The sequence below is a fragment of the Equus asinus genome, chromosome 2, assembly GCF_041296235.1.
Source record: "Equus asinus isolate D_3611 breed Donkey chromosome 2, EquAss-T2T_v2, whole genome shotgun sequence".
Taxonomy (NCBI): Eukaryota; Metazoa; Chordata; class Mammalia; order Perissodactyla; family Equidae; genus Equus; species Equus asinus.
In genome coordinates this window covers 108,848,118-108,866,841 of record NC_091791.1, presented here as the reverse complement: position 1 = coordinate 108,866,841, position 18,724 = coordinate 108,848,118, and the positions used below count along the sequence as shown (strand labels likewise).

General features: G+C 37.7%; 1 long non-coding RNA gene across 2 annotated transcripts in view; it reads right to left on the bottom strand.

The window, feature by feature from the left end:
* The window catches only part of LOC139041766 (uncharacterized), a 93,461-nt gene that overhangs the window by 17,263 nt on the left and 57,474 nt on the right, over positions 1–18,724 (bottom strand). Inside the window, exons 2-4 of one of the 2 annotated variants that reach the window (XR_011497617.1) lie at positions 16,500–16,637; positions 16,125–16,294; positions 13,884–13,944 (exon numbers count right to left, since the gene is read on the bottom strand). This is a non-coding gene — a long non-coding RNA (uncharacterized lncRNA). The remainder of the gene's footprint in view (positions 1–13,883; positions 13,945–16,124; positions 16,295–16,499; positions 16,638–18,724) is intronic. The other variant, XR_011497616.1, reaches the window with a different exon arrangement.

Sequence of the window (18,724 nt, the reverse complement as noted above, 5' to 3'; positions counted from 1 at the left end):
AACCTGATTTCAAGTGTCTAACGTTTTTGTTGTTTTTCCTGTACCCGTAAAAAAAAAAATTCTAAAGACTAATTAAAATACACACTCTTGCATTTGCTCAGCCAAGCCTGCACCCTGCCACTCACCTGGTAGAATTCTTCTCCATCAGGATTCCACTATGCCTAGGATGAAACGAGGCTTTATTCTGCCAAGCAGGTTAATAATAAATACACAATTTCAGGTAGCTCAGGAATCCAGGAGTATTTCTGAGGCTCAAATCAACTGATGCATCGCAATTTGGGTTGATAATTTTCCCTTTGTGGCAGGGGTAGCCTTGCAAGCAGGCAGAAGCCGATGCAAGCAGATGCATGAGAAAGCAGGCAAGATTTCTGCCACAATCTTCTCCCTTCACAATAGTGTCAGCTACCAGGCCCCGTGCTAGGCAGTTTTTATTTATTCTCTTTAACTCTTTAGACAACTCTTCATTGTAGGCAGTATTAACTCCATTTGGCTGACGAGCCACTATTAATAGGTATGTGTATTTCCATCTCCTATATTTGCTCAGGGTTCTGGAAGCCCTAATTAAAATGCATATGACCCACAGAGTGGTAACAACTGATGCTCTTATCTTTTACTTAGATGGCTCAGTGGGCACCTCAAGAGCAGGAGACCACTGTTTAGGGTGTCAGGAGAGAGAATGGCAGCCTAGGAAGGGGAATCTGTGGTCTTCATAGATGACTTCCGCTTGGCTATTCTCAGGAATGTATTTTCACTGGAAGTCTTCAATCTTCATCCATAAAATGTCTTGACATTCATGTGGTAGATATTATCTCAGCATTTGACGGCAGCTAGATCAGACATCCTCTAAAATCTCCTCCCATCCTGAAATTCTAGTACCCCTAAACCATCCCACAAATGCTTTGGTCACCAAAAGGCCTGATAGGCATCCCAAATACTGGGACCTTGTCGAGCCCGTGCGCTATTTTTGGAGAAGGCACATTGGCTCCTGAAGAGAAAGGCAGAGTGTTGTTGAGTCTGCAGTTCACTATGTCAATAGAGAAGTTAGCATTACTTCTGAGGTCGGACTTTTGATTATGGTATTCCCAGTTCTCATTTCACTTAATTCCAAAATCCAGGACAGCAGCCCCAATCTCATCCATTTTTGCAAATTCGTATGCTATGGTCAAAAGAGAGAAGATGAGAGAATAGTATGATCTGTTCAAATGCATCACACAACCAAAAAAGTACTCTCCAGGACTAGAAGAATAAAATATTGATCTTCATTAAATGTTCAAGATCCCCGACTTCAGGAATGCAACAATTCTCCAAGTTCTTTTTTCTCAACCAGAAAGTGGAAAGAGGGAAGCAGAACATGAACTGAAAAGTTTATACTTTCAAATGTTTTTGTTATTTCATTAAGAAAACAGTCTTTGAATATGTTTTTAACTCTACAGTTGAACAATAAAATATTTACAATTATAGTACAGCAAAAATCTAGCAGCAAGAAAATGAAGAATCATTCCAAAATCCTAAGCAAATGTTATCACATGAGTATACACATATACTTTCACTATTTTCTCCAACCCACCAAATTCTAGAAAAGGATTTTTTTTAAAGACATACAAGGAGAAGGAGAAAGACTTTTGAATCTGGAAAGCAGGTGGAATAATGGTAACTACATTATCAGATCCCAGAAAAATGAATCATAAGACAAGCATCGGGGAATCTGCGAACCAACGCAAATTACATGGAAAAATTTCCAAGGATGCAAATTTGGGTGGCACCAAGTATTTCTTTTTTTTGTTCCCCCAAGGAAGATCAGCCCTGAGCTAACATCAGCTGCCAATCGTCCTTTTTTTGCTGAGGAAGACTAGCCCTGAGCTAACATCTGTGCCCATCTTCCTCTATTTTATATATGGGACGCCTGCCACAGCATGGCTTGACAAGTGGTGCATGGGTCTGCACCCGGGATCCAAACCAGAAAACCACGGGCCACTGAAGCAGAATGTGTGAACCTAACCTCTGCACCACCAGGCTGGCCCAGGTACCAAGAATTTCTGAAAACAATAGTGTGGAAGTGAGGGAAAGGCAGAAGAGTAAAATAAGGAAAATTGGTTGAAAAGTCTGTTTAAGAATAAGTCAAATCTCTACATCTTTTCCCCAGATCACACAGCCCAAAAAGATCCCTCCCTCATCCTAGAAAAAAAGAACTGGAAATTTATTCTCTGGGGTAAAAATTTCAAAATTTTGAAGGCAAATGATTTCTAACTTAGACTTCTATACCCAGCCAAACTAATTATAAAACTAAAGGCTAGAATAAGGGCATTTTTAGATAGGTCTCTAAAATTTTCCTCCCGTGCACTTTTTCTCAAAAGCTATCAGAGAATGTGTTCCACCAAAACGAAGGAGTAAACAAATTAAAAAGAAGATGGGAGATGTAGGAAGAAAGAGATAGCCGCAAATGCAATGACTTTAAGAATGAAGATTTTTATTTCTGTCTCCCATAACAGTCTTGAGTGAGAAGGAGGGTTGTGAGGTTCCACGTGACTGTTCAGAGACCCCTCCCCCAGTTTTCATAGTCACTATTTCAGGGCCAAAGTTGGAAAGTTTTCCAACTCATGGGAAGTGGAAAGAAAACTCAGAGGAGTGTAGGTACGATGTTTTAAGACCTGAGCATGGAAGTGGTGTATCTCGCTTGCATTCTACTGTGTTATTCACATGGGCACATCTACCTGCAAAGGACTCCTGGAAAATTTAGTCTCTACCTGGGCAGCTAGGAGCCTAACATATTTACCATCAAAGAAAAAGAGAATGGATAATGGATTTGGGTTACATTTTGAGACCGAGAGCAAGTGTCTGAGACTATATATTCCAACAGTGAACCCAAGAATATTACTCCAAAAAGGCCAGATGGGAGCAGAACAGTAAGAATATAGAGGATGTTATGTAAAACCAAGCCTCCTTCGACCCCAGCCACCACAAGGTCGTCCTAGATGCTACCTTGGGAACAAGCAGCAGGAAAGGAAAGAAACCCAAAAGACTGTGTGTTGGCCTGAAAGAGGGAGAGTTTAAAGCACATAAGGCTGTAATTTCATTAAGTGGCACAAGGAAAGTCCAGTCACCCATCATTAACTCCACTACAACTTTTCCCCTCCAATAAGTTAGGGCCTCATGAAAACATCCAATCAGATGCCAAGAAATAGAAAGACTTCATTTTCTTTGCATATTTATGGTAAGTATGTGTCAGAACCAATCCCCATTGACCGACGTTCAGTATACTTCTGGTTTATTGTTGTTTTAAACAATGCTACAATGAATATGTGTGTGTGCGTAGCTGTGTGTGTATGTCAATGCACTTGGCAGATTTTATTTCCTTTGGATAACATTTTAGAAATGGAACTTCTGGGTTGAAGGGAATACACTTTTTAAGGTTGTTGATGGCCCTTGCTAAATTCTCTCCAGTAAGGTTGTACCAACCTATAATTCCACAGCAGTGCATTGGAGAATTAAGCTTTCCTCATCCCGAGTATTGGAGATGCCTTAAGTATTTCACAGGAAATTCTTGTCCTAAAATGGCCCACAAGATAACTTTGTTTTCTTTATAGCTCATATACATTGAATAAGGGTCTAAATGGAGAAATTAGTAGGGAAGTGTTAAGCTCAATAATGAGAAATAATTTATTTCTAATCATTTAATAAGACATTCTGTGAAGAGATCTCTTCTAAAGACATTCTGTAGAAGGAACACTGAACTGGGATCCAGAGTCACTATACTCAATAGCCACTTCTGGTAGTAGCTAGCTGTGTGACATTAATAAATCACTCAACCTCTCTGGGCTTCAATTTCTTTGTTCTTAAAAACAGGGGCAGGGGCCGGCGTAGTGGCATAGTGGTTAAGTTCACATACTCCGCTTCGGTGGCCCAGGGTTCACAGGTTCAGATACCGGGTGTGGACCTAGAACCACTTGTCAAGCTACACTGTGGCAGGCGTCCCACATGAAATAGAGGAAGATTGGCACAGATATTACCTCAGCAATAATCTTCCTCAAGCAAAAAGAGAAAGATTGGCAACAGATGTTAGCTCAGAGCCCGTCTTCCTCACACACACACACACACAAAAAAAATAGGGGTAGTATTAAATTTATTAATTTCTTGTCCCATAAAGTATCAGAAATCCTAATGATAACAAATTTTATAATTTTCATTTGAGTCAAAGATACTAGCCTAACAACTAAGCCATGCATGATTGAAAGAGAAAACTCAAAGGAAAAGAAATGTTTCATTTTGTACTATCACTAAAATAATCTCACTAGAAACCTGAGTATTAATGATTCCCCTATGCAAAATAGCAACTACTGGTTTCAATTCAGACGAATGGTTTTAACTAATGTAAAATTTTCAGCATCATTTCACTTAAATTCAAAATTGAAATTCAACAAACATTTATCGTGCCGGGAACTATTCCACATGAAAAATATAAAACAATGACTCTGTCCTGAAGAAGCTGACAACATAGTGAAGTCGTTTTCTAACACTAGGTTTTCAAACAGAATTATTTCATTTAAATAACAGGAAAGAATACTAAAACCAAGAAATACTAAAATTAAATAAAATTTCCACACTAATCTCAAAATTGAAGTTCACTTTTACAAGTTACTTGCATATTTTTCTTAATATTTAAAATATTTTGCATATATTGTAAATAAATGTTTTTAAGAGATTTGAGCTGTGTGTGTGTATGTTCTGTGTGTGTGTGAATATAATCTTACTAATAACCTATACTAATTTTAGTATTAAAATTATTTATACATTTAATAATACTTGAGTCAAAGTTTCAAAATTAACATAGAAATATGATTGACATCGGCACAGTAACATGTTATAAAATACAATTACTTAATTTTAAAAATTAACTCCATATAATTAACTAATACACCAATTAAGCAATACATAATTAAGTTATAGTCCTTGCCACTTAGTCATTTAATCGTAAAAGCGAAGCATATTTTTATAAACAAATGAAATAAATAGGAAATCTATTAATTAAATGTGTGGTTGGTGCTAAGAATAAACATTAAGAATAAAAATTATCTATTTCCACAGTCTATGTAATCAGAAAACAGGCCTTATTATCCAGTGCATGATTATTATATCAGCACAGAGCACATGGTATACAGTGTAGCTTGGTACCTCAGTTGGATGCTGGCTCTGCCACGTACCGGTAACTTCCTTAACCTCCTTGTTTATTTCTCCATCAGTAAAATGAGGATAATAACAGTACCTACTTCATCATGATGTTTTCAGAATTAAATGAGATGATGCATGGATAGGGCTTACCATAACCCTTGACACCTGGAAAATCCTAGGCACAATTATTATGTACCCAGCTTGGGAAATGGTCAGCTTTGTGCATAATTTGATATTAAATCAGAATTCCATGATAACTGGTATGCATACAACCTAGCTCATCTCTATGATTGGCAGGGAAATTGTAAGAACGGAAACAGGAATACTATTATTTTGGCAAAAGGCCATAAGAGTCCTCTTTTCCAACACAGTCCCCTTTCTGTTCACAAGAATCAGGGTACTGTTACTGAAAGTTTCTCTCAGTCTCACTTGCAAACTACTTCAGCAAACTAGACCTGATCACTGTGGGTTCATGTTTCCAAAAGAGAACTTACATAGATGGGTTCTTTGAGAGGAGACAACAACAAAATGACTTTGGCTAACGTCAAGTGAAGAAAATCTCTAGAGGGAGATTAGGAACACAGGATATTTTGGGGAGGGCTGGAGAACCAGGTTTGGGAGCAGGCGGGAACAGAGGCAGCACTGGAGTGTGGAAGCAGGCCTACGAGGACCACCCTTACCTGCTCAGAAAAAAACTCTAGGGAGAATGAGGTCTTACCCTTTCATTCCTCTGTTTACAAGGTTTAGGACACACGCCAGGCCTGTCTGTACTGGGACAGAGCAAAGAAAGATCTGTCCCTTTGGATCACTCTGGCAGGATGCCAGTCCCAGAACACTGCCGAGGATGGGTGCTTGGAGAAGTGTGAACAGATTCTGGACAACCTCTGAACATGGGGTGGCCACAGTCAAATACATGAGGCATCATAGAACCTCATGAAGCTTAAATATAATTGCGTGAATGTTACTGGGAGGAAAACCAGTCCAAGCTCCCATCAGGGAACTTTAGCATTAATACTTTGAAGGATTTACATTGGGAGAGGGTACATAAAACCATAAGATGACTATAAACTAGCAGAGCTCTAACATTTTTCTAGGATTAAACAATACCATGGCTATGAAAATCCTTCATAAAACACAGCCCACTATGTGAATGCAAAGTGTTATCAGTCTCAGGAGATGTCTGTTAGAAAAGTAGACGCCATATTTACACACAATCAGTGGGAAACCAGACATTCTCTTGCCCCACCATTGTTCCCCTATCGACCAGCTCTCTTCCCTTTTAACAAGATCACGTTTTAATCATAGCAAAAGTAGAATTTTAAGAATTTTTTTTAAGAATTTTAAGAAATTTTATTCAGAAAGAACGCATACCCTCAGGGTATGCTAAATACATAGTCACACAGACACACACAGGCCCCATCTGAAAGCTATTCATAAGGTAGTTCTCCTACAGGTTTAATTGGCAACATTCAGGTATTGCACAGAAGAACCTAAGAATGGGAAGTGATTTCCAATGAGATCTGTCTCGGGAGCTGCAATCAAATAGGAATTCAGGGGATGTTCTGACATCAGTTTTAGGAGGACTAGTTTGTTTGCATCTGTTAAATTTACAGTGCTTAACTTTTCAGCGCTGAGACTGTCAGATTTCCAGGAAATGTTTTATTCTCTCAGGTTTCTTTGTCTGCAAAATGAAGCTATCACTGAAATATTTCCAAGGAAATCCCAGTGGAGATCTTTATAGACAGAGAGGTAATTGCACGGATGGAATGAATTGGCTCTAAGTCCTTGTACATGTAGAAAGGCAAATAATATTCTGATGATACAGAAGTTAGCAAATCTGAGGTTTGAGAGGTAAAAGCCACAGAGTAACGTATATGCTTAATATCAACAAAAAAAAAAAACAAGGAAAGTTTTAGGGAGAGAAAGCAAGTTAAATCATACCATTTTGAAGCAAAGTTCAAAAAACTATACATTTTGATAAATAGTAAAGAGCCCAAATTATAGCAAAGTTTTTTAAAATGGAGACAAAAACAAATCCTATTCATTCTCTTAATATTGTCTTTTTATATACAGGACTTACATTTTGATGAAGTAATTTATGTTTTTTTATATTTAATTTTTATCTTATTTTAATGCCTTTATATTCTCAGAAATATTTGCCTACTCCATATTCTTAGTCATTTTTTTTCCTGGAAGTTTATAATTTTTGCTTTTACTTTAGCTCCACGGTCCATCTGAAATTATTGTTTGTATATTGTGTAACGTAGGTACCATGTTTATCACTTGGATATTCAATTGTTCCAGAACCATTTATGGAAAACATTCCTTTGTTTTTCACTTAATTGTTTTGTGTCCTTGTAGAAAATTCACTCTCTCTGTATATATGGGACTATTTGTAAGATTGCACTTTGATCTATTGGTTTATTTATCTTACCTCATACCATACAACACTGCTTTATTATGTAATTTTATAGTGAGTCTTGAAATCAAGTAGTTTAAGTCCGCCAACTTTATTCTTCTTCTACAAACATTCTTGGCCACTCTAGGTCCCTTGCATTTTCATATAAATTTTGGAATCTACTCATCAATTAAAAAAAAAAAAAGTCTTGTTAACAGAGCTAGTATATCAGCCCTAAACAGTCTACCTCTGGGCTTTTCAGGGAGAAATAACACATATCTTGTTTCAGCCAGTTTCTTTGGGATCTCTTTTCCTGAAAACCAAAACTAACCCTAACTTATACAAGCTTTGATTGGCTCTGATGGACTGCTTGCCAAACCCTGGACCAATCACTGTGGCCAGGAAGTATGATGGAGGCAGCTTCACCAGAACCCCAAGAACTGATAGTGGAGAAGAGATGGCTCCCCAGGAAAATCAGGGCAAGTGCTAGAACTAGAAGAAGCTGAAAGGATGAGAGGTAGATAAAACAGTATATGTCTACCACCCCGCCAACATAGCCCCAAAATAAACAGGCTAGAGGATACACGTGCCTTGATTTGTTTTGTGTTTGATACTATCTCTTTTTGAAAAAACTCATTTGGTTTAAAATATGCTTCTAGCTATCAAGCTGTCTATACACTCTGAAATACAAACAACAGCACCCAGATCAAAGTATGTGAAAGAGACATGATGATGTAGCAATCCCAGAGATCTCAGAGCATGCTCTGGGGAAGAACTGGGCAAGCCAGCTCAGCTTTTGGAGAAGCCAGAAGCCAATCTTTTGAGGACAAGCTATCACATCCGCCAAATGAGGAAGCCTCAAAAGGTGCTTGTTTGTTTCCTTGCTTGGTTTTGCTTTATTTGTACTAATCAAACAAGTTTAAACAAAAAAAGAAGGGACATCTTTTCAGGTTGAGATTCAATATTGGAAACAACTTAAAAAGCAAGTACTGAAGGGATAGCCTCTGCCAAATATTTTCTGAAAACCCAGATGAAGTTAGGAAACACGGATGTGGCAGATGTATAAAGCCCAAAGCAAAACCCAGGCCAGTCTCCCTATTAATGCCTCACGACACTGCACGAGCATTATAATTGGAATGTGATGTTGAAGGATGACTCAAGTAATCCACTTGGCAGAAGATCTAAATTTTTTGGAACTGCCTTCCAGCCTGGGTTGAATTCCCTGCTCTGAGCTAGCCAGCTGATCTCTAGGTGTACAGCTATGAAATGAGAATGAGTGATGTGTCTATCCTGTGAGCTGCAAGGCTGCTTTGGAAACCGCGTGGCTACATCTGGGATGGACGCTCAGCTCTGGTGTTCTGAGGATTCCTCCCTCTTCTTTCTCCTTTGCTCATCTCTGATTCCATCAAATCACAGTCCAACTAACGCCTTCCCAGTGCTAGAGCTAGAAAGAAACTTAGAGACCAGGAGAATACCAAGCCCCTCATTTTCAGATGAGGAAACGTGCAAACTAAGCTCTCTGGAAATTTTTTCAAGCGTAAGATAACTTCTTTGCCCTTGATCAAGAAATCTTCCTGTTTTGTGTTTATCTTGTTTCTTTCCCACGGCTCTTTATATTTCTTCTAAAAGCATTCATCTTAAAGCCCTTCTATATGTTTCAACCAACTAAGTTTGTTGAACCTTAAAACAAATGAGATGAAAGACCAAAAAATGACTCCCAGTGTTGAAGTATATGAAGGGCATGATTGTACATTTAACCTAAAGCAATTAGTCTGAAGTATTATCCTCAACATGATGATACTGTTTTAACTAAAATTCTATCTATCTATAGTGCTGTGCCAGATACATTACAATGGAATTAAATGGACAAGATCCCAGACTTCAGATTTACCATACCATAGAGATTGCTCTGGGTCATTTGCAGTAAGTGTTCTTCAGAGGCATCAACCATCATTTCTCCAGAGATCTTGGGTACAGGTAGATCCATGAGCACCGTGAAAGTCTTCTCAGGTAGTCCCAAGAGGGCATCCTGGACTAAGGATGGAGACCAGGTGAGAGTCCCATTTGGGAAGTGAGACAGCTTCATGTCTGCCTTCACATGGTCCACATCACCCATTAATATGGTGCCCTTAGAGACTGCTCTTTCTTTATGAACTCAGAGTTAAGTTCATGACCCACTATTCGCAAGGGAATAAAGATTTTATGGAATGCCATTTTATATTCCATCTTCCTTTCATTCTTGTTTTATTTTGTTTGCTTCTAATGTGTTTTACATTTTATTTATAATGTATTTATAATGTGCATTTTTGATAATCACTTTGAATCCTTATGGGGCAAGGTATGATTTTCATATCATATTACGTTATTATGTCAAGTCATATTAACGTGTGTGCACATAAATTTGGGGGTATCACAGAAAGAGAATAGGCTTTGGAATCATTCTGTCCTGCTTTCAATCTCTCTTCTGTCACTTGGTACCTGTGTGACCTTGAGTGAGTCATTTATCCTCTCTGAGATTCAGTTTCCTCGCCTGTAAATTGGGAGTGAGAATATCTACCTCAGAAAAGTTTGTCAGGACTGAAGGTAGTATCGTCAAATTACCTCGCACATTGCCTAGCACCAAGTAATCACTCATGTATCAATGGATATACTTATTTATGAAGCAGGTTACCTGCAAAGTATTTAGGGATGAGTTTATCTTCTAAACAGGATTGAGTACAAGCTACAGAATCAAAAATCAACAAGTGGGCCCTCATCAAAGTGAAAAACTTCTGCACACACACAAAAACACAACCAACAAAATGAAAAGGCAATCTATGGAATGAGAGAAGATATTTCCAAACCATAAATCTGATAAGGGGTTAATATGCAAAATATGTAAAGAATTTATGCAACTCAATAACAAAAAGATCCAAACAATTCAATTAAAAAATAGGCAGGAAAATCTGAATACATATTTTTACAAAGGCACAATCCAAATAGCGTCTCAACATCTCTAATCATCAGAGAAATGCAAATCAAAATCACAATGAGATATCACCTCACATCTGTTAGGATGGCTATCATCAAGAGATAAGTCTTGCTGAGGATGTGGAGACATTGGAACCCTTGTGTACTGTTAGTAGGGAGTAAATTGGTGCAGCCATTATGGAGAACAGTATGGAGGTTCCTCAAAAAATTGAAAATAGAAATACCATATGATCCAACAATCTCACTTCTGGGTATGTATCCAAAGGAAACAGAAGTAGGATCCCAAAGAGATGTCTGCACTCCCATGCTTATAGTGTCGTTATTCACAATGACCAGGATATGGAAACAACCTAAGTGTCTATCGATGGATGAATGGGTAAAGAAGATGTAGTATATATGTACAATGGAATATTATTCAGCCATGAGAAAGAAGAAAATCCTGTCATTTGGGACAACGTGATGGACCTTGAGGACATTGTGCTAAGCGAGATAAATTAGACAAAGAAGGACAAACATTGTGTGATATCACTTATATGTGGAGTCTAAAAAAGCCCAACTCATAAAGACAGAGAGTAGAATGGTAGTTACCAAAGGCTCATGGGTGGGGGAAATGGGAGAAGTTGGTCAAAGGATACAAACTTGCAGTTAGAAGATGAATAAGTTCTGGGGGTCTAACGCACAGCATAGTGATTATAGTTAAGAATACTGTATTATATACTTCAAAGTTGCTAAGAGACTAGATCTTAAATGTTCTCACCACAAAAAAGAAATGATAATTATGTGACATGATAGAGGTGTTAGCTAACACTATGATGCTAATCATATTGCGGTATATAAATGTATCAAATCAACACATTGTACATCTTAAACTTACGCAATGTGATATGCCAATGATATCTCAATTAAAAAGTAATAATAAATAAATAAGTAAACAGGATTGAGCATTTTCTGCCAACTTAAGAAGACTGAATCCAACAACATCAATACTGAACTTCTTCTCCTGTCCCAAAGCAAAAGTGCCAGCTTCAATCAACCCTAAGTTGTCATCTTGACAGAGAGAGGGAGGGAAAGAGGAGAAGCAGAGGAAGAGGGGTCAGGGAGAGCCCCTGGATTAATCCTTAAGTGAATAGCCACAACTATCAAGACCATGGAGGCAGCAATATGCCCAGCTCCCCACTTGCGTGTTCATTGGCCAGTGTCAGTCTCAGCATCAACTGGGAACTTGTTAGAATGGGAGAAAATATTTCCAACCATATATCTGATAAGGGGTTAGTATTCAAAATATATAAGGAATTCATGCAACTCAATAACAAAAACACCCAAGCAATTCAATTAAAAAATGGGCAGAAAAACTGAATAGACATGGCAATGCAAATCAGAATCTCTCCTGTGGAGGCCAGAAGTGTATCTTTAGAGTTTAACAAGCTCTCCAGGTGATTCTTATGCACACTAAAGTTTGAGAAGCGCTGCTGGAAGATACTAATGCTAGAAGGTACATTTAGCCATCAGACAGTCCAAATGGAACAAACCAATGACCCACAGGCCAGATCCAGCCTCCTGGATTATTAGTTTGGGACTGCAAAATAATTTTTTAAATGGCTGCTTTCAAATTTTGAAAATCTGAATTTTCAGGTGATCTTGAAAAATCAAAAACTACAGTAAAATTAAATCTGCATTTCCATAAGGCTATGTTTAATAAAAGGTAAATGGCAGTGCTCCTCTTTAGAACAAGCCTGCACTCCCCAGTTTGCCATAGTCCCCACCACGCCCAATGATATCACACCTGGTCCACATTACCCATATATCATCCCTGTCAGGCCTCTGTGGGCACTTGGTTTAAAGTTAATAAGGAAATTTGTTTTAGACCCAGCCATATATCTGACTTGTTGGAAGATGAACCTTGCAAGATGCCAGCAGCAACCTGTCAAATGCTTGATCCATTGCTGGATCTATTGCATGCATCCTCCCGTAAGTGTAGGGCATTGAGAGATTAGCTTGTTAGACTCTTAAACACAAGACAAGGGCCCCAACAGCATGGGGGAAAGACAGCCAAGTATTCACTCCTGAGGAGCCTTCATGAAGGGCTGGGGGGCTGACACTACATGTGAGTTTTGACCATTTAAGTGTGGGCTGTATATGGGAATGTGGAAAACAAGGGGGAAGGGAAAAGAGCCTGGGTTGTTTGTTGTGTGTTTTTGTTTTTTGTGGTTTGGGTTTGATTTGGTTTTGCTAGTCCCTATTCTCCCTGTATTCTTTCTCCATCTTCCACTTAAAAATGATAATAAATAAACAAAAATTTAATTTAAAAAAGGAACCGTAAACTATCATTCCAGTGAATAACCCCAAAAATAAAGAGTAAGAACTACAAGATGGTCTGACATGCTCAACCAATGTTCATCTTCTTTTTGCATCTTATACGGGAGGCGTCGTGAAACCTTATGCCTTCCATATATGTGCTGGGAGTTTTGTGTATCTTTTTCAATATAGCGATGAGTTAATTTCAGAGACCTTCCAGATTTCTGTTAGGATTATACTTTATGGTACTGCATACCTTGGGACAATAATTTTATTGGAAATGCATTTGTAAGATGCGACTTTTCACTATTTAGAGAATGGAGTCAAGCGTGTTCAAGACTTATTTACATCGTAGATATTGTTTCAAATTCTGTTGAATGGCTGTTTCTAAAGAAAATTAAATGTGAACCCCAATTTATGTTTTTATTTTTAAATAGCTTACACAAATTGATTCCTTTTTAATTGAAAGTTACTTGGTTTGATTAAGTAACCTCAATAACAATAGCAAAGTCAGTTTGCAATCGCTTGATTTATTTCATGTTTTGCCACTCTGCCATTATTAAATTAATTCACTTTCTAATAAAAATAATTCCTAATGTTGAGAAAATACAGACAAGTAGAGAGAAGCTTTATTAAGATCATCAGTATTAAAACTAAATCCTTTTTTCTCATTAAAGAAGATACAGTCAATTTAATTAATTCACATTAATCCCTAGTTGACATTAAATTCATCTAAAAATCCACACTCATATAGATTATTAAAATCAACGCATTAAAATGTTTAAAATGATTAATATATAGAAGAAACACATTTCTAGAGACTCAAGTGATTATACCGTAAAATGTTCTATAGATGAACTAATCATTTGAGGTCATTTCTTTAGTTTATCAAATACTTTTGATTTAGAAAAATAAGAAATAGAAAAGTATCTTTTCTAAAGAAAAAAATTAGAAAAACTTACTAGGATACTGATTTAGAGTTGATATTTCCTTCTATATGAACTTAAAATGATCAAAGTATAAAAATTGAGCCCAAAATTATCTTTATACTTACGTCATTTAAATCCTTATTTTGAGAGACAGCTCTTTTTTGTGAAACTCTCTGATATTTTCTTCTTTTACTTTTTCTAGAAAAAAGAAATTATAAGGCAATCAACAGTTTACCTCCAATATTTTTTAATCATTCTATATTGTAAAACTCTTTTATTTTAAAACGTCTTTGTATATGAACTTATATGAAGTGGACTTTGGGAACTGAGTTCTAATTATAAGTAGATGCTAACTGGCATATTTTTATTCGGGCTTTATCAATCTGTTGTCAGGTCACTTAAAAAAATGTCATCATGCACGTTAATGCTAATTTCAGATTGATTTCTCATCCCAAGTCCATGCAGATCAGCCTTAGAAAAGTTTAACTGCAGTTTGTGAACTTCCTTATACAGGGCTCAAATCTTCCACCAGGGCAAGCCAAGCCAAACAAAACAACTGTCTTTTTAAAGCACACTGACGTAAAGAACTTACCTTTCACATGAAATAACAACAACAAGAAATAGACTTGTATTTCATCCAGCTTTTCAATTTAATGATAAGCTCTAGAGCTAATTAATTTAATAGCCTAAAAGATGCCAATTTTCTTTATTTACCTTTTTTGTCTTGATAAACATTAGCGTGCTTGAATGGACACCCCTATTTTCCTCGGAGTTTTAAAGCTTTCTTTCATGTGTGTGAAAAATGGCTAAAGATGTCAGGGTTTATCAAACAGAGCCTTGCTTTTTTGGCTGGTCTCTTTCACCTTATCTAGCAAACACATTAGCCTCTCCATCAAAATGTGGCAGGGCAAACACCGCAGTAGGCTCACACACACAACTGGGGCTACCTTTAAACAGCCTCTAGACTCTTTAAACTCAGCTAGAAAGCTGATTAGGTCCCAGATCTTGGGCATTATCTTATTTTTGATAGTGGGGCTATGAAAAGGCAATAAAGAAAGAGCTGTCTAATAGGGTGGTGAGTTAAAGTGTCTGCTTACTTAAGAACTGTACTTAAAAGGAAGGGGAAAAAGAACTGTGTAAACTAGTTTAACTATTTGCAAATCTCAAAGGGAGCAATGTTTTAAAAAGGAATTTATATGTGAGTTAAAGGAGAACCGTGATATTCCCTCTAAATCTCAACAGTCACATGCAGGAAACAGCCGATTGCCATGGTGGCTTTCCCTTTCTGCGAATATTCTAACATCTCTGTTTAGCATCTTTGAGGCAACTTTGAACCTATTATTGGTCCAAATATGAGAAAGTCAAAGGTTCCTTCCGGGTTTATGAAACAATCGTGAAAAGACATATAGACTGTTACATATATTTCACGAATGTTACCTTCCCCTGGTCTAAAACAGCAAATTAAGTAAAACATGAGAAAATATCTAACACTGCTGAGATTCACCTTTCTTATCAAATCGAGCAATGACAGATGACATTTAGAAGGAAATATTTTAGCAGATGCGCAAAATACATGCCTGTTTTTCAGAACTAACCTCACACAAAGTCCAGCTTCTGGGGACCTCATGGGTTTTTGGCACAGGTACAGAGTGAAAACAGACTGTCTTGCACCATGGAGCAGGTTGAAAAGAAAAGATGTGAGTAGGATGTGGAATGCTGGGTGTGGTTCAAAGTGGCAAGGTCAATGTTAACATGTGTAAGAAAACACCAGATCCTGTCCCGGCTTGTTTGCATGATTTAGTTTGGGGAGTGACATAAAATGAAAACTATTCATACGAGGGGTTCTGTGATCTAACTGTAACCCAAGCAAGTCATATTCTGTACCCCGTGCAGGGTGACCTAGAAGGAAAGGGGAGGGGAGCTGTCAGCTGCCTTGCAAGCTCTCTGCTTTCACTTTAGCTCTGATCTCAAGTTACTATCTGAAGTGGCAGTAGGTCAGCTCAAAAGCAGAAAGAAAGATACTCCATAGTCAAGGGAATGCTGATACTATTGATACTATTATTCCCAAGTGAAACTGGTTTGTCTTAACTTCAAAAGACAACATGTGAAAAAATCAAATCCCGAAACATTTTATTATTTAATTCCATTTGTTTTCACATCAAGATCCTAGTTTTTAATCAATATTCTAACATATTATCAGGAAATAACTCTTTCTGTTAAGAATAAATTTAAACTTGAATAGCCTAACGGAGGACAGTGCCTGGCACATAGGAAAAGCATCATGAAGCCCAGAGGATGTTAAAATACGCTACGAAGGACTTAGGTACCGAAGGCAAAATGAGGAAGGAACCTGCTGGCACCCTTACCAAACACAGTGGCTGGAGAGAAAGTCACATGGCTGTTGGCCTTTTTATGGGCTCTTGATGGCATCTTCCTGTGATTTGGCGTACAAACATTTCACTGGTGTACCTGCCACTCTCTGGAGCTACATTTTAGCTTGGCATTTATGTAAAAGGTTCCTCAGTGTGTCTGGGGCCTAGGGAGACAGCAAGAAAGACAGAAATCACTTTGCCTCTTCAGGGGCAATTTTACACTTCAGATAGTACAGATTTGAGCACAATGCCTCAATAGAAGCACTTCAAATTTACAGTTTAAGTTTTAGAGTCGGTCATGACATTCTGGGTGACCACAACTAAAACCGCTATTGTTAATAATGATATTAGTAAGACACGAATGCATACCATGGGCCATAATAATAGCTGATGCGAATCTAGAAAGAAGGTCACGGCAGGCACTGCTTCAAGAGCTTCACATGTGTTAACTCACTCCCGACAGGAACCCCTGAGATGGATACTCTATAATTTCAGCCGATTGGGAAACTGAGGAACAGAGAAAGGGAGTAACTTACCCAGGGCTGCACAGCCAGCAAGTGGCTAAACTTTAAATAAGTTAATTTGTATGTGTGTCTGCGTGTGAGCATGTATTAAACAGGTAAAAGCATCTCCTTAAAAAGAAATAGGACTGCGCCCAATTCGTGTCCCCAGGAGACAACAGGTGAAAGTATTTTCTTCATGATTATGGGGAACGTACATTGTATTCTAATAAAGAAACTTAGTGGTCGGTGGCTTTAAAAGGTTTATTTTTAGTGCAAACCAATGATTTCTAAAACGTTTTGGAAAATGGCTGCAAATAGACTCATACAGTATCTCAAAACTCTTTAGCTCAAGTGATTAAAATGCGTAGATTTTGTTCACCTCAAGCAAACTGGCCTTTCCTTCACTTGCTTGACCTGCCTTAGTCCCCCCGGATGCCAGTGAGTCAGAGGTAAATATTTCCTTTGTCAGCCTGCCCTTTTTCTTTCTTTCTGGATATTGTGTCTATACTTACTTTTGATAACGGTTGTTTTCTCAGCAGAAAGATGCATCTCCTGGAGTTTTGCAAATATTTTGGGTTTTGTCATTGAACATCATCCAAGGGTAAATAGCAATATTTTGGGATAAAAAAAGTTGCTGAACATGATATTATCAGCAAAGAAGGTATACCAAACCTGCCCCAAACATAAGGGATATTTGCTAGAAGGAAAAATTAACTGGAATGCAGTGTGGATCACACTTGGTTAATTTCTTTACCATCATTATAAAGTACAATCAAGAAAAAAGATGCACTTTTGTGACTAATAATATTAAAGAATGAGGATGAATGAATGAATTAATGATGAAGAAAGTTTTAATTATAAATGTTGCCAGTTGTTGCCCAATATTAATAAAATATTAATTTTTCCCCCAATATTAACCTAAGACCTAAAGGTAAAAATAACTACTTCAGAAGTGTTGACTTATTTGGGGGGCAATTATGCAATTAATATCTTTTTAAATGCTGTGTATCTCCACCCTCCGGTGTAGCATTATATACATATCCAATTAACCACCTTGGTAATGACCTTCCCATCCGAGCTAGAATGATGGACAAAGATACCTAATAGTGCTAAGACTGCCTTTCAAGTCTTCAAGAGTCATCCCAAGAGTTTCTAAAGGACAAATGTAAAAATAGCAAGCACAATACATAGCATTTCAATTACTGGAACATAGCACACATTTGAAGTTTCCATTTTACACACACACACAACCATTGCGAGCCAGAATAATAGTAATCCAATAAGATACGCAGAAAAAAATGTGTCCCATTTTCATTATAGCAAAAAAAATATTTTTTGAGCACACTTTGGTTAGTACACATACACATGCACTCTGTTGGTGTAATCAAAAAAAGTCAAGGAGAAGTCTTCTTCCTTAAAGAAATCTCATAGGAAATAATTATTAATTGGTCCTTCAGCAGGTGATACTAATTTCAGGTCACAGATTCCAGAACCTCTAGGATGTGCCCACATGATTTACTTGAAAAGACACGAATATCATGGAAGCTTATTCTGCACACTGGACAGTTTGTCACTTGTAAGAAAATGTTTCTTCACTCATGGGGCTGTGGGTGGGGACTGAGTACTGGTAGGAAAAATCTAGTCTGCTGCCAAAGGACCTTATGAATTAAATCCCAATGCAACCTCAGGAGACTGCCCGTGAAAAAGAACCATTTTGTCTGTCTTTCTCCTGCTTCCACATCCTAGACCTGTTATTGAAAGGAAGAGAACAAACAGAAAGCCCACAATCTTTCACATTTTCCCCACCCACACCCCACCTCCATGCCACCCCCCAGCTAAGGAAATGTTGGTCCAACCACAAATTAAAATGAATAATCTGATCACACTTGGGGAACCAGGGTAAATAAAGGTTGTGTGCCCTGTAATTATACAAGCTGAACCATCTCAAGAGGTATTTAAAATATTTGGGGGTTGCAGGTGGAGAAAGGTTTCTTGGCGGTAGTTGTTCATTGAAATCTCTTACAGGAATTTTTTTTCTTTTTTTTGAAACCTAGTCTGTGATGCAGAACCTGCTGTGCTAAATTATGAACC